This window comes from Mycteria americana, chromosome 3 (genome assembly GCF_035582795.1).
Source record: "Mycteria americana isolate JAX WOST 10 ecotype Jacksonville Zoo and Gardens chromosome 3, USCA_MyAme_1.0, whole genome shotgun sequence".
NCBI lineage: Eukaryota > Metazoa > Chordata > Aves > Ciconiiformes > Ciconiidae > Mycteria > Mycteria americana.
This window is the reverse complement of record NC_134367.1, coordinates 37255124-37278232: the sequence shown is the minus strand read 5'-3', so window position 1 is coordinate 37278232 and position 23109 is coordinate 37255124.

Below are 23109 nucleotides of genomic sequence, written 5' to 3'. Positions count from 1 at the left end.
TTCTTTTAAAAATATTTTTTATTAATCCGTTATCTTATTTACTTTATGGTCTTATGAAGTTGAAGTCCTTCCTCATCCATTCAGTACAAAATGCTAATGAATTTATGATTCTTGGATAAATGCAGGATTTTCTCAGAGAAGCCTAAAAAGATGTATGGGGTTATTCTTTATCCAGAATTGTTTGTTAGTTTGCTCTCTTCACAAACATGTATTGTATAAATATATAGCATATATTTTACTTATGCAAAATTTCTGACAATTCTGAAAAACAATTACCTATTGCTTTAAGTTGTTCTAGAATTACTGGTATAGACTACCATTCATTCAGGTTCAGCTGGGTTAATTATGTAACAACATACTTTTTTGCAGACAAGCTGCAATGCTTTGTTTCTTGAGTATTGCTTGCACTCAAGATAATTTAAAATATTAATCTAATGATAAATGAAAGCATCTTAGTGTCCAGTTATTCATAATCTCCTTTATTATTTAATGGATACTTTACAGGAATTATCTTGAAACTCATTGGTCTTGACCTTACTTTCATTGAAATCAATGCCAAATCTCTCACAGAGTTCAATGGATTACAACTAACCTCACTATGTAGTGAGTTATTATTAATGCCTGTTTTTGCTACCTTAATTATGCCCTGACACTAAGCACATAGTTGCTTACTTATAAAAAAAAGAAGAAGAAAGCAGCTAAATATGACAGTAAAATATAAAAGCAAAATCAGAAATTTTACCTTTCCCATAAGCATTTTTCCTGGACTATTAATATTTATATGGCATATTTAATAAGATGGAACACACAGGCTACCAAACAGGTAACAAGATTAATTACTTTCCATGGATAATCTATATTTATGCAACCCCTTTAATGAACTCCATGCGTTACGGAAACTACACCACAAGGGACAGGAAGACTTAATAACTTGCCACAAGTTATTTAGGTATTTTCCCCATGAACAGCATTAATTCACAGTCTCACTGGAACTTACATATCCTATTGATACCGTTTACATTTGGATTTAATTTGTTAATTCTTATCTTTACTGTTATCCGCAGCTGGTTGAGAAGGAGAATAATAAATAGTGGGTTTAAACGAAACTTTCAATACAGTTTGAATGTGGGCCTACTTAGAACTTTGTTTCTTATATCTACAATAGGAAACTACAGAACAATATATGAGTAAAATGTTAACAGACAATACTCACATATAAAAGACTACCTCAGAGAACAAGGAACTGATACAAGTTGGACACAATTTTTGCGTGAACAGATCTACTGTTCTTGGAACTCTTCAAGCCTTAATTTCCTTGTTATATTTATTCATTTTTAAAAAGTGCTATGGGACAATCTCATTAAGTTACAAACATCTTGCTGTACAAGTGGTCTTTGGGGAATGTAGGCAACCCAGCCAGAATTTTGAGTGTTCTTAAAAATTTTCAAAGCGCCAAGGATGCCTACAGTGCAATATCAGGATGGTTACAGTATATTATTTTCTGTTTTAATGAAGTTGGGCAATCTTTTAATTGCACCCTTATTCCAAAACATAAGTGTAAAGGGATGATGTATTCATTTAAAAATAAATAAATAAATAACTCCCTCAAATCCTAGTTTATACAAATTCAGTGTGAGTTGATATGAAGCAGATACATTCTCACTGCAAAGCTTAGGTTCTTTACAGCTATGAATTCCATGTTGACTAGCAGGGTAAAAGGCTTGTAACTCACTTCTATGCTCTGCTCTGGCTCAGAAGTACCACACTGCCTCCTCTCCCCTGCCACCACCAACATGAGTCACCCTCCCTTGATCACTGTCTTGCTTTGACTGGTTGCTTTTCAGGAGTCTGGTACCTGGACTGTAAAAATTCAGTGCAGGGTAGAAGTAGACTATTCTATTATTTGTGAAGAACAAAGACACTGAAGAAGAATAATGACAAGTTACTTCATTTTTCAGGGCATCCGAAGTAGGATTTCACATCCTGGGCCAAGGTGAAAAAAAGCCCTGAATTGCCAAACAAAGCCTCCTCAGAACACCCAATATTAGATACGTAGTTGGATACAAGGACATGAAACTACCTCTAGGAAAGCAAACATTTAATTGGTGACCTGTAGTAAGTCAGTTATGTATTTCAAGGTGAGCCATATTTGAAATATTCTTTTGTTTGAGTCAACAGGGTGTGGGTATGCTTTGTGTCTGGAATTTACTAGATAAGGCCATAATAAAGAAATAATGATACTCACCTAATAATTCTAAAACAAAAATCCAACCCAATCCAATCCACACATCCAACATTGAAAAGCATGCTCATTTGAAAAATTGGTGTTTTGGAGATCCTTGTCTCCAAAGAACTCTGGCTGGGAACCTGCATTGTGTTTATTTTGATAGCTGCCTACTCTTCCCTCTGGTCTGTGGAATATAAATGCAAGAAGGTATTAAAATATATACAGAAATATGCAAAAGGCACAAGCAATTACAGCAAACTCTTAATTTTTAATTTTAAGAGGTTTGATATATGTGTTTACATATCAGCTTTTACACACATACAGGACTGGGATGTTAGTTCTGTAAAATGTTGAACACTGTTTTTAAGCTACTTTCTTGACATTGTTTCTCAATTCTTGAAATACTGCTCTTTCAAGAAGTTTTGAGAATTTAGCTTTTAGTTTCCTCATGTTATTTGGAAAATGTTCAGATGAAATTTTACATGCAGATAACTCTGCCTGGGACTATGACAGCAGCTGGGTCTGCTCTCTGGCTCTGAGGCCAGCTGGTGCGGTCAGCTCATATCCATACTAATTAACTCTCTCAACCTCCAAAATGGGGTGCGTATATCCAAACTTCTTCTTGGGAATGGTTCCTTGGCCATGTCAAACCCTGTGGTTGGTCTGGGAATGGCTGGTGAGAGTGCCACTTGGTCCAGACTAAAATCATGCCAGGCACCTGTTCTTAACACTATAGCTTTGTCCTGTTTAATGGGCTAGTTTTAACACGGCAATGCTGGGTTCTGCACAAGTGCACAGTGAGACAGCGTTCCTGGAAATCTCTGTATTTTAGTGATTTGGCACCAACAAAAAGCATGACTTTGCAAAAGCAAGGCCAAAATGTTTTCCTTACATTTTCAAGCCCTTCATTGTGATCATATTTCCTAAGACATATTATATAAATAATTTCCAATTCATTTTATTCACGTAAAATTCTCATTAGAGTCAATGGCTTCTTCCACCAAAGATCCATGGCTTTCACTATGACTCTTTATTGATTAAATCCTTAAAAAAATAGTCTTAAATACTAGAACACTGAAGCCAAACAGTAGATATAAAACTGGAGCTTTCCCTAGATGCTGTTGTCAGTTAGTTACATTAGTGAGTAATAGCATAGCAACTTCTTTATGATGTATTGCACTAATTCAAGTCTCTGATGATAGATTGAAGCCATACATAATCCAAAAAGAGGCATTTTGAAGATCAATTATTCAAGAGGCAGAAGAGGCTGGGAGTAAAGGATCCAGGGGAGCCAATAAATAGTAATTATAAAACTTAATGGAATTTTTGAGGAGTAGTTTTCCTGACCATTAGATGGAAGAAAGAGACTATAAACAAATGAACTGGTAAATTGTTCATCAGCCATTCAAATTCTTCAGTGAGATGGTCTGTGAAGGTCTAAGCTTCAATTATTTTGATCCTTGTTTCTCTGGAAATTGCACCAAAGGTTCTTAAAAGAAGTGGTCCCAAGACTAATTGTGGATGAGCACTGAAATGTCTTGCTTTGTACACTCCAACAAATTCCTGCTTTATGTCACCAGAGAAGATAAACAACAACATTCCATTACTTTGCTATGTTTCTTTTCACTTGTTTTCTTGCCAATCTTTTTATAGGTACCGCAGCTTGGGTTTTAGAGCCCTGGGTACTATTTTTTGCTTTGCCAACGACTAGCCCCATGACTGAACTAATAACTTTGCCATGCTTCAGTTTCCTTTTTTGTAAAATGGAGGATGAAAATACCTTTCTGTCCTCTGTCAGGTCAGAGCTTGGAGAGTTGTAGTATATATTAGGAGACCTACAGAAGTAGTAAATGTTTAGAATAATTTTTACAATAATGTAGCTCTGTTCAGCAAGGTCAATAGGTACTTCACTTGTAAAATGAGGAGCTGTAAAGAATGTTCTGCTAAGCATCATATGCAATCAGAACTGCAGAGTGAACAGATTTCATGCTGTTAAAAGAACATGAGCAAATGACAAATGATGCAGAAATAATACTAGCACCATCTTAGCATGCTGGTTTGTTAACTAAAGGTTGTTCAATAGGTGGAATCATGAGCATGGCAGTCATTGCCAAAGAAATCAATCTCTTATTCAATATGCTGCACCACTCAATCATGTTTGGTCATCTGCAGGCCTGCCAAGGTGTGAGCAGGGATGAAGATTTTTGTGGGGACAAATCCAACTAAAGATCAGATGGGAAGAGATGCTAGAAGATCAGGGCATGATTATTTCTTAGACTTAATGCACAAAGCTGGAGAATTCAATTCCATGTTGGCCTACCCTTTATATTGCACCCTATGCTTTCTCCCCATCTTGTGCTGCAGACAGGACATCTGCACTTGAAGGAGTGGATTTTGGAACATGGTAAGGCTTATCCCATTGTAAGTCAATGTCTGTAGATGAGTGGTAAGAGCTACTTTAGATGGGCTTCTCGTGTCAACTAAGCAAACATAAAAACCGCCATGTGAAAAACTGCTGAAAACCTCTGAGATATGAAGCAGCTCAGATGAGTACTCCCCATACTCCTTTCAGCTCATAGTCAAAACAGGTTATTGTTTAGATAATAGATCCATGTTCTGATCAACAGGACTATTGAAAAGAAGCTACACTGGTCTATCAGAAAAAGGTTATGGAAAAGTCAGTCCATCTTGAAATCTTTACAGAGTTTCTCACATGGAAGAATAAATAGCATGTTTACTGCTCTAACTCTTTGGGTGGGAAGAAAAAGGAGATCTTCTTCCATAGCTTTGCTTCTCATTCTTTGCCTTCTCTTGCAATGGCGGACACACAGGCTGTCTCCTAGGGTCCGGCAAATGCACAGCTGAAAGCTCCCTTTGGGAGACAGTTTGGCTGCACCCAGGATTAAAAGCAACACATATGTGAAAGAAAGAAGGTTTCTAAACTGGGACTTAGGGAGAATGTAGAAGTCCAAAGTGATCCTGAATAAAGCTTAGATGTGAGCCTGGCTCTGGAGATACCTAACCACCCTAGCAATAAACCTGGGAATAGGGACCAGTGCCCCAAACTTCCTGCTTTCACCCAAGTGCCCTAACGTCTAGGCTACAGCTGCCACATCCTTCAGACAGCCTCTCCTTGCACATCACCAGGTCAATATTGCTTCCACCACACTGGCATAGATTCAGTAGGGAAAAAAAGGAGTTCCCCCATGACCTAGCCATGGTGGCAAGCGTGCACTTCTGGGAGATGTGGGTTTGAACTGCAGGTGAAGAATAGCCACAGCCTGCAGGTGGAGAAGAGCCACAGCATGTAAGTACATGAGCCTTCACTACAAATGTACTATATTAAAGGTAACTACTGCTACTTTAGAGAAAGAAAGCACAGTTTTCAGTTGAAAAATAACAGTAAGTGGTCTAGTGGGGCTCTGAAGTGGCTCTAGTAAGTGGCTCTGAATGGGGCAGAATTGCTTGCTGTAGCGCTGCTTACATCTCTGAAGCTTTGGAAAGAGTGGGATACCAGACAAACTCTTCCATCATAGTTTCCAGTCCCACGTGAAAAGTTCATGTTGCTCGCACTCTTCCCTTCCCCTGGAAAAGGGACAGTCCTTGCTTAACAGCTTTAACAGCTCCCTCCACCCCTTGCTGGTGTATTGAAATGATTGAGGGGTCTCCCTAGGCTTCACAGAGTGCCATGAGGGTGTTGCCCTCCTTCCCATGATGTCTGCATGCTTCGCTTCTCAGAGTAGTCCCACTCCAGACAGGGGCCTGGGGTGAAGAAGTGAGATGTAGTTGTAGGACCAGTGTGGCTGCAGGACCTTGCCCACAACTCAGCTCCACGTGTAGCTGCTTTTGGGCACAAAGTCATCACAGCCTTCAGGATTGCAGAGCCCATTTCCACTCGTCCCCACTCACTTTGAGTTAATATCTCATCAGTACAAGAGAGGAGGGAACATTTGGAGCCTGGGGACTGGGAACAAAGGGAGACAGAAAAAGATTTGCCCCCAAGATGCTATCTTGTAGAGAACAGGAGAGCACACTGCCAGTTTGGGACTCTACTTGGAAGGGGAAGGAAAATAAGCCAGGTTGACATGTCTAACTTGTAGACCTAGACTGGCTCCATCAATTCCTAAGACTTCTTAGCGTGTTCCTTTTCATGACTCTAGGAGATACACCAGGGGTATTGTTCATAGTTACTACACTGAATGAATTGCACTTTATTGAGTGTGCATTCTTTGTTGTGGTTTTCCCAATTAATGATACATTCAGAGAGTGCAAGAGGTATGGTCCACTTCAGAGAAGAAAGATAGAGGTGGTTATACTGTTGGAGGTAGAAAATTGCCTGAGTTGGAATTGTAACTCTGGATTAGTTTTTGAAAAAAGCAGGTGATGTGGGTGCATGCTTATGAAACTTCCTATTTACATTACAATTGTCTCTGAGAAGTATGGAAATGGCATTAATGAACCCTTCCAACCCTTTGAACATTTTAATGAAGGGATAACAAGATTTTAGCGCTTCCATTTCTTTGGCAAAGTTTAGGCAAGATGCAATCTGTTCATACAAATACCTCTGCTACGAAAGAAGCCAGCATACTTCATAGGTTTCGAGGTCAATGGTGGATAAATACATATTTATCTCCTAAAGAGCAAAATAAACAACCTCTTTAAAGTAGCAGTGAACTAATAAGATGCTAACAGTGACAAAATGAACACGTGACTTTGCTAGTTTGGGAATTCCTAAATAATACTCAATAATTCTGCTTCAAGGTACATGCATTTCATCAATAACATTATCTATAAAAAGTGACATGGTGTAAATTTTATGCCTTTCACGATGTTGACTGGTTAATTGCCCGCATCCATTGTGACAGTGCTGCCCTGTCAGCATGCTAAGTAATTGAAAAATTGTTGTGTGATGGAAGATCAATAGAACTCTAACAAGAAACAAATATGATACAGTACTGAAAGCAAGCAAATAACCATATTTAATAATTGTGATTATCTCCTGAAGACACACAGGCATTGATTGGTGTTTCATGGGTTCATTTCTTTGGTAGTAATGGCAATTAATGGGTTTTCAATTGTTCATATTTTGAAAGTACTATTTCTTCTGGCAGGACCAGTCTGGGGAGATAAGTGAAGTTGTTGAATTTTTTACTTGAAAGCCATCTATTGTCTATTTTTATTTAAAACAGCTAATGGTCTTTATTGATTCCTTAAATGTGCTATACTAGATAAACCTTTTGTACTGATCCTTAGTTATTTATGTTTAAGCATTTTAGGGCTTCACTAAATGCTTTTACAGAGAATATTTGGGGCGGGGGGAGATCAGCAGAAGTATAATAAATTACTTAGCTTCTCTGAATATTTTAAATGTACATTCAAATACACAGAGAGGTAGGCTTAAGACCAGTTGCAAAACAGTGGAAGGCACCACCATCCTGCCAACATCCTTCTTCTCAAAAGTCAGACCTGCATAAGAAAATGTAAATTCAAAATGCTTTTTTAAGGTAATTTTATGCCGTTATGTCCCCTAGGTTTTGAACTTTATCTCAGATTCACTGTGTTATGAGTTTAAAAGAACATTGAACAGAGATTTTTTTTTTCATTTGCCAGGGATTTACATTATTTTATAACTTAGAAACATCATAACCTTGTGTGATGCATTCAGATTGCGGCCAACAACTACATTTCTTGGTGAGTTAAGACTAAGGAGTTAAAAGGCATTCTGCCCCTCTGGAATTAGAACATAGGTGCTGACACCTATACAGGGAAAGTACAATCACAAACCAGAGTTAACTTCTGAGAATGTCACTTTTATGTTAAATGCAAACTTCTGTCTTATTTAATTCCAAGATACTTAACATTCACGGAAATTGCATCATAGCAGATGTATTTAGAGAAAATGTAAAAGCAAGCCCTGCCAGACATTACTAGAAATATTAACACTTTTCAGTCTGCTGTGTTTCCAAAAAGGTTTATTATATTAGTTTAATAGTCTTGTGGGGGTTTTCCTGCTTAATTTTGTTTTCCTTTGAGAAAGGTCATACTAGTGTATATATTATATGATAGTTTTCACAGAGATAAATAAAGTAATCTGGTTCGGCAAAGAAAACACAATATATAAGAACAAAATCAATATGCGATTATTAAAAACAATCCATGGAAAAAAGTCAGATATATAACTCAAATATTTTTTCTCCGCAACAGTATACCGACTCCTTCAGTCATTAAATTGTATCTATTTCTTCTTAATCCAATGAGAAAGACTAACCTCTTCATTTAAACTTCCAATTCTTCATAGTTATTGTTACATACAAAATCCATTTTTCTCTTATGTCAAAACAAACCATCCATCTTTCCAATAGCAAAAACAAATGAGGAGCAATATAGTTACAAAGACCCCTGGAAGGATTTATTCTGGCATAGCTTTTTTTTAGACTTGTATTCCTGAGGACATACTGGAAAATAAAATTAGCAAAGTCAGCATAAATAGACTTGCTAGATAACTGGTCTATGACCACTCATGTCTAGCTCAGATTAAATCAATAGAGGCAGAGCAGAGATAAATTGACCGTGTCTACCTGGGTCTGGGGCAGGTATCACAGAATCTGATGCTGCCATTGCCCGAGCCTAAAACATCTCTTAGACTGTCTTTTACTTCCCAGTCAAAAATAGAACTCCAGAAACCTGAATGACTGTGAAGAACTGGTTCTTGTGGGTAACCACTGAAGTATTACAGTGATTATTTAAAGCAATTGTAGAAGTGTGGCATTTTCTCTTCATCTGTCAGGTAACCATGCTTCTGCATTTCAGAGAGAGTGAGCAACAGGACAGACTTATGAAGTACAAAGTAAGAAAAAGCCTGTTCTTATACATCTTCACTGTAACTGTACTGACATTTATTTTAGTTGTAGAGCCAGAGCCGGATAGAGTCTTCTACCTGCAGCTGAAGAGTGCCTTGGGGTGGGAGAGGAGGCGAACTCAGAGCATCTCTGACTCTTCTACCATGCAGCAAGGACTCCTTGGGGTGGGTGACACCATTTGTCCCATGTGAAAGTCCTGGCCACATTCTGCATTAGCCAGCAAGTCACCATCCATGCTGATCTGTCTTGGCCTTGGTCCAGGAGGCGCTGTACCCCTGTCAGGCACAGGTTGTGGGTTCTCTGCCTGTGCATGACTGCATTTTCTGCTGCCACCAGTAGTGCAATCTAGCACAGGACTTTGTGAAGCTGGAGACCTTCACTTGGGACTATGGCTTCAGTGAAGAAAGAAGGAGGAAGTACAATGTAAAGGGAGGGATGAAGAAAGAAAATGGGCCTGAACCAGATATGCCTCCTTCCATGAAGATGTAGTGGTACAGCCAACATAATGCAGCAGCAGTTGGCTTCTTGGGAGTCTGTTAACTTGTGTTCCTGCTCCTACCATGATGCTTTGATCAATGAATCACAAGGCAAAGGTCATGCACCCAGACGAAGTTCTGTTTTTCTCTTCTCTTCTCTTCTCTTCTCTTCTCTTCTCTTCTCTTCTCTTCTCTTCTCTTCTCTTCTCTTCTCTTCTCTTCTCTTCTCTTCTCTTCTCTTCTCTTCTCTTCTCTTCTCTTCTCTTCTCTTCTCTTCTCTTCATCTCACGATATGTATTTTGCTTGCAAATATACATGTAATCTAAACACATGGAAGAAACAGTGGTTATCATTAACCAGTTGTCTTCAACTCCTGGTGTGTGGGCTGTGTTGCGTTAAGGGTTACTGTCGCATACAAATAGGAGTCTGAGGAGTGGCTGGGGGGGAACCCTCCCGTTGAGTCACGAGGTTCAGACAGGACCCCCTTGCTTTCTAAACTCCTTCTCAGAGAGGAGTCTAGGTGCGGCTAGGTCCAGTCTTAGTCTCAGACCTGGTCAATGGTTTATTTTGTAAGGACTGTGTGTGTAGCCACTTATTGGTTCAGGGCTTTCGCTAAGGCGACAGCATTAATTTTTACACCCCCCTAGTCCGGGCGTGTTGAAGGAACTATCACGGCCAGAGCAGTGAAGAGTGCAGTTTATTAGAGCAACAGACACACAGATTCTTTGGATTACCAGTGATAAATTAACTGTCTGCAAAGCACCTCCAAATGTCAAAAATATGAGTACGAATAACACGGCCGGACACAAACATGTATATAACACGGCCGGACACAACATGTATATCAAAAATATGAGTAACATGGCCAGACACAAACGTGTTAAAAAATAATAAAGCGACTTTATAGAGATTTCTAAGTTTCCTGGGGAGGCACTTGGTATAACCAAGTGTTCGACTCTTACCCAAAGGCGTCCCGATGGGGGAGAAGAGAGGCTCAGCCCGTCGACTGATCCCAGACGTCAGAGTGATACACTATGGTGTCTTCCCTAACATTCTCTTTCTCTTAAACCATTTTATACTATCTTTCACCTTTCGGGTGGAGCTTGAGTGACTCTAGTCATACATACCTTTATTTAGGATTGGTGTAAAGTTTTCTCGCTTCGCTTTTAAAGGTATAAGCTAGAAAAATTCAGTGCGCAAGCTCAGTGAGGGGTGGTCGCACCTTGAAGGCGGGTAGCTTTTGGGATGGAGGTGTGTTTTGGTATTATAATGATGTTATAATGAGCAAAGTTCACCAAAAGGACAGCATTTTGTCAAAAACGTGGCAGGCTGTTGGCCCAGGGTAGTAAATATGCAGCTTATCAGTTCCATGACACCTTTAAGATCCCCTATTATTGCAGAGCCTGGCCGCGGCATCTCCACACCGCTCCACCCTCTGGGCAGCGCCTCTTAGAGTCAGCACACCCAAGTTCCCCTGGCGTTACCAACATCTAAGGTTGCAGGCCTAGGGAACTCCCATGCAATGGATTCCTTACATGTCAGCTGCATTCCACCTGGGAAGCTTCTTCAATGCTGTGCCTTACCTAAAAGTGTGAATATAAGTTCCAATTTTTAAGTCGCCTCAGCCATTATCCCACAGGCTGCAAGGAGAAGGAGCCACAAAGACAGACAATAAGAAGCCCCACAGAGGGAAGTTAAGACATGGAGAAAAAAAAGATTTAAAGGTTGCCAAAGGAGTGCACTGTTAAAAGGCTGGGATAGTTTCAACATCCTACTTAGTGCAAAGTTTCTTCTAAAAGACCTGCATTTCTTTCAGAAGTCACAAATTCTTCCCCCTTCTCATAACAGAGACCCTCACTCAGCTCCTCAGCAGTGGCAGGAACCTCAGGAAAGATGCCAGAAAACTGGGCTACAGCAGGACATTTCCCAAGCAGGTGTAAGCTGAAAAAACTTTTGCTACACAAATGGTCCTTTCTGTTGCAGGAGGCTGTGTTGAGGGTTATGGAAGTGCCAAAAATTAAACTCTAGTTGCGGTATTCCTTCATCCAGTCTAGGTAGCCACCCAGTGATTTGGCTCACATTTTTATACAGTCATATTTTTGTAATATATTCTAGAGATTTATCCCATATCTGCAGAGTGTGTGTATGTGAATCTGTGAATTACTTCTAAGGAGTAAAATAACCAAGAAAAGCAAATCAGTAGTCTTATGTCCATTACATGTTCGTATTTCCTTGAGGAAGGTGTAATCTGTAATCAAAAAGAGGTTAGAAGCTGCAAGGCTGTAGAACTTTATAGCACTTCTGTAATGCATCTCATTATGGCTCCCTGTGCTGCAAACCCAGGCCCCAAGCCAAATGGGCAGCACTCACTATTCCACCAAGGTTTAGCAAAAGGTTTCTGTGTCAAATCTGTGTCAATTTTCAAGTATGGAGGAAAGAGAACATACAAATAACAATCTACAAAATCATATGACATGAGCTACCTCTCATTTGACACTGACTTTTGTTGAACGAAATATTTATTTAATACTTCAAGGTCCTCCAAGGAACTGATAGAATCATAGAATCATTAAGGCTGGAAAAGACCTCTAAGATCATCTAGTCCAACCATCAACCCAACACCTCCATGCCTACTAAACCATGTCCCGAAGTGCCACTTCTACAAGTTTTTTGAACTCCTCCAGGGACGGTGACTCCACCACCTCTCTGGGCAGCCTGCTCCAATGCTTGACCACCCTTTCAGTAAAGAAATTTTCCCTAATATCCAGTCGAAACCTCTCCTGATGCAACTAGAGGCCATTTCCTCTCATCCTATCGCTGGTTACTTGGGAGAAGAGACTAGATAGAACTGATAGAACTATCTGAAATGTGTTTTGCTTATTGTTCATTAACCTAATCAACATGAGCTCATGATCTTCCAACTGCAAAGAGGTTGTACTGATTGAAATAGAAATCTTGCAATGCATTTTTTAAAAAAAGGTGAAATATCATCATTTTGATTAGGTTAATAACCTGTTGTCGTATTTTGAACTGAAACATTGATGAAAAACATATGCCATTTTTTATTTGGTGACCTTGGTAACTTAGCATGCATTTACTGATTTTTTTCATCCCCCTATTTCTAAATCACTAAGAGAATACAATATTTTGGTGTTAGTCCTACTCTGTCACATTTTAAAATGTGCAGTCAAGCATTCTGATAGAGTGTTTTAGGAGAAAAATAGAAGTATATAGTTCTCCTATTTAAATGTTATAGAAGTGATTAGTATGGCTATGTCTTATCCACTAAAATTACTTCAAGTCATTGACATTTCCCTTTTCTGAGTACATATTTTCTGGATAAACATCAGACAGTCTTCTTTCTCTACGCTTTCTTTACATTTTACCAGGTTTTATCTGAGCATTTTTTATCTTCATTTCAGCTGTCTGAAATGGGGTTCTTTTTCAGTGCAGCAAGCAAATATATGTTGTATGAAGAGTTCTTAAAAAGTTAGATGATAGTAGATGGAAGTTTTCAATAAAGGTCTAAAAGGATTTTTAATACTGAATGATTGATAAAGAATACATTGAGCCTTCTCTTGCAGAATAATTAATTATTTGGGAAGTATTTAATGAAATATTTTTTGCTCATTTTGTCTGTTGCATAAATTATAAAACTTTGAGACATGAATTTGGTTTTCTGGACTGTATCTATGTGAAAAAACTAGCATATTTAAGAAGTTGTAGTAATAAAATAAGTATGAATGTAGTCCACAAGGTATAAATCACTATGACAGTCACCCTGAGTAACTAACTCTATTACACATGGGAATATGCAGAAAGCAACCTACTGCTGAACTTCTCCAGTGCAGGGCACTGACTTTAAGCACTGCCATCAGAGGTGGCTATTGATACTTGATTTTAGTCATAACATTAAAATACAATTTTTCTTGCAGCTATGAAGAAGCTTTCCCATCTAAAACAACTCAATCATTTATTCTTACAAATGAACCATTGTCTTTCTTATCCTTAACACAATCTTTTCTCTGTGTTATCTCCCTTCCAGAGATATTTCTAAGTTTTGCTAAGGATCACACTTTTTGCTGATTGCTTATCTGGCATACATACACATGAAATGCCATACTAAGTGATATCCAGCAAGCCACACTGCTCAAGCAAAAATCAGAGCAAGTATCCCATGACTGGATTTAAAAGCTACAGGTACTACAGAACAGACCTGGGACTGACAGGAAAGGAAGGACTTCGGCAAAGAGCTCCAAGATTTTTGTCAGCACACATCAGAGACAAAACTTAGGTAGCTGAGAAAGCTGGGAAGAAGCACTGTGAGAGCTGTCCCGTTCCCTGACAGGGCCTTTCTTTTACTGCTTTTGTTTGAGACCAGTTCCAGGAAAGTTCATGATGGTTTGCTGAGAAGCGTATTGCAGTTTTCTCTCCTATAGAGACATTCAGACAAAAAGCCTCTGTAAAGCACTCCACTAATTAGGGATTCAGGAACTTTCAGCAAGATCTATTGAATTTTCCCAAGCAAAGTATCCTGTATGTGCATTAAATCCATAAACATCACTGAGGTAATCATGTTTGGCAACACTTCAAAAGTTCATCAATAATCCCTATCATTTGAGATTTTCAAGTTCTGTGTAACATATTCTTTATGATTATTTTTTACCTTTATATCTATCTACTCTTTCAACAGCTGGTATGAAAACCTAGTTTCAAAACAGGTAACATTAATAAGTATCTTGACTACACAAATAGATCAAAAAAGGAGTTAGGTGAAGTAGCCTACTTAGTAAATTAAAACAAAGGATCCTAATAATCTCACATTTGATATTTATTAATGCATTAAAAAATTCAAAGGTCCAGTTCAGATGAGACCTCATTCCACTGTGTTCTGTGACCTTTTCACTTGCACAGAAAAAATATTTTCCCCTCATCTTCCAATATTTACCATGGCCACTAAGATGATATTCAGTGAAGGTCTTATAGACCTTCACAGCAAAAGCCCCTTCTTGCAGATACTACGCTGACAATGGTAAGAAGCCTCTTTTTCTCTTCTTCCCCATAAACACAGATATCTAGGTCACTGTCACAGTAGAGCAACAGGCAAAATTGCTGCTCCTACAAATTACTTCCCATTAATTTCCAGCCTTCTTCAGTAGTGATGGGAAAGGTAATGAAATTTATAACTAAAACTGTTTCCCTCAACAAATTTGAGCTATTCACAACTTCCTTCAGCTTCAGGAAAGCAGATGGTGGGCACCTAATAGATACTATTGCTGACGTAGGTATTGTTACTTCACTTCAGAAAATAACTTTTCAGCATAATATGTTTTCCAGCATTACCATTCACAAGTCTCTTGCAAGTATGTATTATTATACACTAGGTAAAGACTGTTTCTTCTGCAAAAAAACATGACTTAGAAGCCAGTGGGCAGAGAGACAAGACACATTAGCAGTACAAAACAGACGTAATGAAAGTAAATGAACTACAATAAATTAAATAAAAAGCTTACATTTAAATTTATCTTTTCTTCCTTGAAAGGGATGTTTGAGCAGAGAAACCTGTTGCCAAACATGTGTTCATGTTTGTGGACCTGTGCCAGACCAGTCTGGCAAACTCATGCTGAGAAGCCTTGGTGGGCCCATCAAATGGCATCAGATTTTCACCTTAGAGCCTGATCCAGCTCCCACAGCATGGCAACTACATTCAGGAGGAGGTGAACTGATCCCCTAGACTGTACTGGGTAAAATCATAATCCTAAAGCTGATAACGTTTTAAGGCAACTGTAGCATGTCCCAGAGTAAGGCAGTGAAGCGTGATATAATGGTTATTCCAAACCACTTAGGCTGATTTACGTCTTTGTAACTAACTCAGTCGAACAAAAGCAAGCTTTTTAATCAGAATCAAAAAGAGCATGTTTCTCTGTACAACCAATCATCTTTACAAATTTCAGCAAGCTAACCTAGCCTAACACATTCAGAGGAAAACTAGTGCAGTGGAGAAAGTGCATTTTTCAGTCCCTCTCTTAAAAGCAGATCACCTACTTTTACTCTCGTTTTGCTCAAAATTCACCAAAGTCAGTCCATGAATGTCAAAGGCAGTGAAAAATTTTCCACTCTTCACCTAAACAGGCTTCTCTTTGAAAAAGAAATTTAGAGGTGTGCTAGATTTCGAGCACAGGGAATCAAGAAGCTGATGTGAAGACATAAAACAGGATGCCTTTCCAAAAGATCAAGCACATGTCATTTGACTTGATGTGGGAAATACTGTATGAAGTTCTATAGCTTGTGTTCTGCCATAAGTCACACTAGATGATCATGAGGGTCCCTTTTATTCCCAAACAACTGTGGATTTATCATCACTATAACAAGACCTCTTCACACTAGTCAGGCAGTGTAAAGTGCCTTTTAAGTGTGCATAAATTACATTTACTCTCACTTAAAGGACACGGTATCCTGCCACAACTGTACTAAAGACCTGTGATTTATGTTAAAACCAGCCCCTTAAATATTCTAGTTCTAGGTTCATAGATTTTAGGTCCAGGAGGGACAGATAATGTTCTCCAGTCTGACATCCTACACAATATAGACCATAGAATTTCATTCAACTAATTTCTCCTTCAGCTTTGATTGGGTAAATCGTTTATACTTCAAAGACATATCCCAAATTGAGACTTATCAAAACCAAGTGAGTTCATCATACTTCTCATGCAGTTGTTGCAGCAGCTACCTGCCTATGAACCTGAACCTTAATTTACAACCTGAACCTTAATTTCAAGCTGAATTTATCCAGCATCCACTCATAACCACTGGATTTTATTATAACATTGTCTGTTAGATGAAAGAGCTCTTTACCATCAAAAACCTCTCTGTGCAAATAACTGCTGACTCCCTTCTTAACTGTCTCTTTGGTAAGTGAAATAGGTTGTGCTGCTTTAGGGTCTTGCTGCAGTGCAAGTTTCCAAGGCCTTGAATAATTTTTTTGAAACACTTCCTGGTTTTCAACATCTGTTTATATGGTGAGCAGAATAGAAATAACTACACACAATAATATGAAAATAATATCTTCTACTTAATTGTATTGGGTTGGTGTGGCAAGGTTTTGGTAGCAGGGGGGCTACAGGGTGGCTTCTGTGAGAAGCTGCTAGAAGCTTCCCCTATGTCCGACAAAGCCAATGCCAGACGGCTCCAGGACGGACCTGCCACTGGCCAAGGCTGAGCCCATCAGCGATGGTGGTAGGGCCTCTGGGATAACATTTAAGATGGGGAAAAAACTGCTGTGCAACAACCTGCCCCCAGAGAGAGGAGTGAGAACATGTGAGAGCAACAATTCTGCAGACACCAAGGTCAGTGCAGAAGGAGGGGGATGAGGTGCTCCAGGCGCCGGAGCAGAGATTCCCCTGCAGCCCGTGGTGAAGACCATGGTGAGGCAGGCTGTTCCCCTGCAGCCCATGGAATGGAGGTCCATGGTGGAGCAGATATCCACCTGCAGCCCATGGAGGACCCCGCACCAGAGTAGGTGGATATGCCCAAAGGAGGTTGTGACCCCGTGGGAAGCCCATGCTGGAGCAGGCTCCTGGCAGGACTTGTGACCCTGTGGGGGACCCACGCTGGAGCAGTCTGTTCCTGAAGGACTGCACCCCGTGGAAGGGACCCACGCTGGAGCAGTTCGTGAAGAACTGCAGCCCATGGGAAGGACTCACGTTGGAGAAGTTTGTGGAGGACTGTCTCCTGTGGGAGGGACCCCACGCTGGAGCAGGGGAAGAGTGTGAGGAGGAAGGAGCGGCAGAGACAACGTGTGATGAACTGACCGTAACCCCCATTCCCCGTCCCCCTGTGCTGCTGAGGGGGGAGAAGGTAGAGAAAATCAGGAGTGAAGCTGAGCCTGGGAAGAAGGGAGGGGTGGGGGGAAGGTGTTTTAAGATTTTGGTTTTATTTCTCATTACCCTACTTTGATTTTGATTGGTAATAAATTACATTAATTTTCCCCAAGTGGAGTCTGTTTTGCCCGTGGTGGTAATTGTTGAATGATCCCTCCCTGTCCTTATCTCGACCCAGGAGCCTTTCGTCGTATTTTCTCTCCCCTGTCCAGCTGAGGAGGGGGAGTGACAGAGTGGCTTTGGTGGGCACCTGGCATCCAGCCAGGGTCAACCCACCACAGTAATGTTTCCTCCCACTTTCTCCACCTAATTCCCACTACTTTTGTGTTCCAGCACTGTTATAACCAGTATCTAACCCAAATCGAAGCTTTAATGGACAGGAATGTGAAAAAAGAAAATGCATTAGTCTCTGTTCAAAGTACCCTGCTCTTTATTGTAATATCCATGCCAAGAACAGGAAAGATCATCCTGCAGGACCTGTTCCAAGTACTTAATTCCACTCCCATCTGGCACTCTTCAAAGAGCAGATTACGTAACTACTCTTTATTGTTCTTTATTTTTTATTTATATTTTGGGTGATAGAATTATTACCCAATATCATAGAATTATTAACATAAAAACCTCAAAAGGCAACCTATTTTTATGTATTGAGCACAGACAAAATGCTTAGTAAGGAGGTGTGATTCTATGTCCTGGGCAGGTGATTGGTTTTGACACCTCAAATCACATTTCAGAAATGTTGGAAAAATTCTCCTGGCCTGTACCACTGGGAGTGTTAGAAACATCCTTGAAGGATTCATTTTTACTGAGACTAAGTGAAAAAGACAGAGTGGCACCAGACAGGGCAATTGAGACAGCCAAGGTGAAAGAAACAATTAAGCAAGTAAAATTTCATAAATCCCCAGGCAAGGCAGCAAAATTCTGCTGGTGCAGCTGTTTTTTTTTTAAAGAAATTTGTTCTCTGTTTCCATATCCTGCACATATCTGTATGAACAATACCAATATCACTTATCTCCAGTCTATGCTGGAGACGTCAGCCACTCCAACACATCACTGAAAGAAAGAATCCAGTGAATTACATCTCACAAAGACCAACTGTACTATTACAGCATAAATCTACATGTTTTTACTGGAGTGCTAGTGGTAAATCAGGCAGTAAAAATCCTCAATTATAAAATGTTTCTGGGAAACACTGATTTCACATTGTTCATCACCATCTGTCAGAGTTGCAATGGATATCATCAAAAGCAGCTGCTGTCTTTTCCATTTCAGGCTCAGAGTATATTAAGAAGTCTAGAAATGTGCATTGTCTTGCACTGAAAATGGAGAATTTAACTTGTGTGTTTGATACTTAAGTTTTTGAACCATTCCATACACAACATTAATGCACAAGTGCTGTCTACTCCAAGTTACACCACCAATAAAAATTTATGATTACTTACAGAGGAGCTCAGAAAAAAGGGAACATTTTCAAATGAAAACGTATGCCTTTATTTGCTGACACATTCTGATAATTTGAAATATTCTGACTAGTGCTGATAACTCGCTCCATTGTTCCTTCCTGCCATTTAAAGCTATAAAGCACCATCTAGATATGGCTATACTCCTACCTCTTTGTCCTCATTTTCATTACACAGCCAGTGTTTGAAGGAATGCTTTGTATTCCTTTAGGAATGGCTTTGCAGCCAGGAGGAATTGTATTTCATAGTTCTCATGGGAGAATCACAAGACGATTTTGCACTTTTACTAGAGGAAAGCAAGAGGGAAAGAAGAGAGTCAGTATTCATTAAGAACTGCTAAGGGATATTGCAGTTGCAACTTTCCATCTAAGATTAACTCCATCTCTTCACAGTGTTTCTGAACAAAGTAAGTTGGGACACTGCCCCAAACTGATGCAATTCAAGTTTTAAAGTAACTTTGCACAACAAATTTTAACCAATGTTCTTCACTTCTTTCGGGCACACTTTAGTTTACAGTCTGGGTCTTCCTGTGCCTTCCATTGAAGCACCTTTGTGTGACTAAACCTTCCTTAGTTACCACTGTGAAGGCCACAGCACAAGATTTTTTGTAGATACAGAGAAAAATTGGCAAAAATAAGGACAAGGCTCAGGGAGACTGCCTGTATTTAGGCCAGAAAACAAATGCAAAGAAAAAAACAGAAACAAAAAGCTGCTGAACGAAAGTAAAAAATTTATGCAGATTGTTGTGAAGACTGAATAGCCCAAGCTTTCTCTGTGTTATTTACATCTGGTTATTTATTTGAAGTAATATTTTAACTAAACTATTTTTAACAGTATGCTTGACCTTTCCAGAGTATAAACCCTGCTGAGACATACTGCTCCTGGGTTGCTACAGATGTGCTACTGCACATGGGGCACAGCAATATCCCTACATGTTGAACATCCTGCATGTTTTCATTGCTGAAAGATGGTGCTTTGACCAGGTGATGTTAATTAAATGATGCTCTTCTAACAACCATAAGCATTTTGGAAAGTCATAGACAAAGAGGGGATTGTAAAAAATATTTTATTATTTCTTTCTCCAGGGAAACTGAATTTGTAGCAGAAATGAGGGAATCCTGTTACAGACCATTATTTTTAAATATTGTAGTTTCTCCAGTTTGTACAACCCAATGAATATACGCAGTGCAGTCTAATTGAAATTTACACTTAAGGAACAGGTAGCATCATTTTCTTTTCTTTGATGGTTTGTATTAGTCACAGAGAACTCTACAATAACCCAGGTAAAAATGATATAAGGCATTTAGAAGCTAGGAAAACAATCTGATCCACAGACATAGGTGATTGATTGATTATTTTTTCATCTCAGCTTTACACTGAAGAAAAAAGTGTTGTTATGCACAGAAAAGGCAAATAATTCTCACTGACTCTGGTGCAACTCGACATTCATATTGCTGGATAAACTGAAGTGACCACTGACCTGGAGTCCAAGGTAGAACAAAGATGAGAAAAAATGAAGCAAACAAGTTTGCAGGTATTACTTTTTACTCTGTAGGGCTATGTTCTCAACATCCTTTCATAGCTGTCAGGCTAATGATTTACAAATCTGATTAGATATGGATGTTAAATTACCTGTCTTTAAATCACTGTATAGACAAAGTAATTTAACATTATTTGGATCTTGTAAGCAAATTGGTAATGCTAATACAGCAATGGATTCTTGCAGACAGGGGTCTCTGACTTTGCAGTGCTTACAACGACCATTTAATCGGTGGACCAGAACTGCGTCCAGGTTTCTTTCACTGACTTCTCACATTACACTAGAGAAGCACATAGAGCAGTCCATCTGCCATGTCTGAGCTGGTTTTAATGGGAGAAGACCATAGAAAAGCACCATATCACTCAAGGAATGCAAGTCCCAAATATTAACTGTTAAAAGAAAATCACAGAGATTTCCACCATCGCACATTTGAAACATTCTGTTGAACCATTTTCTCTCCCTACTCATCTAGTTAAAGTGGATTTTGTCAGAGTTCCTGTGACAGAAATAGCCTCAAAAAGACTTTGTATTACAGAGTCAGATAAATGGAGAAAAAAATATAGGCAGCAGGTAGAGTCAAGGGAGACTGCCATTAGAACTGAATACAGGGAAGCTTCTTTGCTTTCTGCAATATGTCATTTTTCCAGCTTCATGATGGTATCAGCAATACACAGTATAAAGAGACTCAAATTATGCAGAGAAGACAGGGGACTCAATTGCAGAGTATCTGCAAAGGCAGCAGGAAACACAAAGCAAATTGCTTTATCCTTTCACTCCCAAATTGCTGAGCAGGCAAATTATCAAGTCTATTTTATAGTAGTTTCAGATTATACAATAAGAGGTATGATTATTATGGATGGGGATGATGATGATGGTGATGATAATAACAATAATAATAATAATAGTGACATAACTGTAGAGGAAAAAGCAAATGAGGAAAATACAAGGTAGGCTTTACTCAGGTCATCACTTGCCTGAAGGCCCTCACCTAGTTTACTGGCAAGCACAATGCTCTTTCAAGGATTATGATACTACCATTGCAATTGTAAGCACCCATACATGATAGTCTTATATTAATAGCACAGCAAGTGCATAAAAAGGTAAACACCCTTTAAAATTCCCAAGTATTTTCATAAGAAATATCTGAAGTGAAACAACAATGACAGTTCTGTTAGAATCTGGATGTTTCTTCTGCGAGTATAAACACACGTTAAAATACAGAGACAACAGCACAGTATTTTTCATGACCATCTCCAAAGCATAAGGATTGGTTTCTCATTGGCCAGTGTTTCCCAAACCTTTTCAGCTATTCAAAGATCTCAAGAATTATGTATTTTTTTCCAAAACCTCCCTTACAAGGGAGCTGTACAAGCCTACCCCATCAACACATGTCTAATTAACTCTCTGAAGTGATTTGTTGGAGTGAAAATACTTTGTATGTTGTATAAAACTAATTAGGCCCAACAGGAAATAAAATGCCTCCAACAGCTTGAATAAAGCTGAATATCAGGTTGAAAATTTTCATGCCAACCTGTTTATTTTATTAATAGCTTTCTCTGCAAATGTTTTCTCATATCCCTTTAAAACACTATCATATGTTCCACATTACTGATGCCTTTGTCTGATGTGAGGTGCTGATGTATTCTAGGAAGCTGCAGGACTCCAAGGTTAAGAAAAGACATCTACAGAACAGGAAACCTTATCGTAACAGGGGTTTTTATGAGTTCAAATCAACCCTACTGGTTTTAGCACAGCTGAGTATACAGACTATCATTCTGGGCAAGAGTCTATCATTCTGGTGATAGACTCTTGTGGTAGACTCTGGTGATAGACTATCATTCTGGTCCTGGTTAGCTCAGGTGCCTTGTCACTGCAGATCACCATGATGAATTTCTTGAGTAACTGTAGAAGAAGGGTAGAGAAGGTATTGACTAATTTTTTTGTGGTCCATCCTCCTGGCATCCATCAGTCACTGTCTTAGGGGCTGCCGGGTCTGTAGAGTACCCAGACACATCAACCATATATGACAGCTATAGACAGATTGCTCCTTCATCAGTATGCTTACTACCTTTTTGAGTCCATTTGTAGTTTAGTTTTCTGCCACATTGTGTTGGGTTTGTGTGGCAAGGTTTTGGTAGCAGGGGGGCTACAGGGGTGGCTTCTGTGAGAAGCTGCTAGAAGCTTCCCCTATGTCCGACAGAGCCAATGCCAGACGGATCCAAGACGGACCTGCCGCTGGCCAAGGCTGAGCCCATCAGCGATGGTGGTAGCACCTCTGGGATAACATATTTAAGAAGGGGGGAAAAAAACCCTGTGCAATTGCATCCAGAGAGAGGAGTGAGAATATGTGAGAGCAACAACTCTGCAGACACCAAGGTCAGTGAAGAAGGAGGGGGATGAGGTGCTCCAGGTACAGGAGCAGAGATTCCCCTGCAGCCCGTGGTGAAGACCATAGTGAGGCAGGCTGTCCCCCTGCAGCCCATGGAATGGAGGTCCATGGTGGAGCAGATATCCACCTGCAGCCCATGGAGGGCCCCACGCCAGAGCAGGTGGATGCCCAAAGGAGGCTGTGACCCCGTGGGAAGCGCACACTGGAGCAGGGTCCCAGCAGGGCCTGTGAACCTGTGGGGAAGAGAGGAGCCCACGCTGGAGCAGGTTTGCTGGCA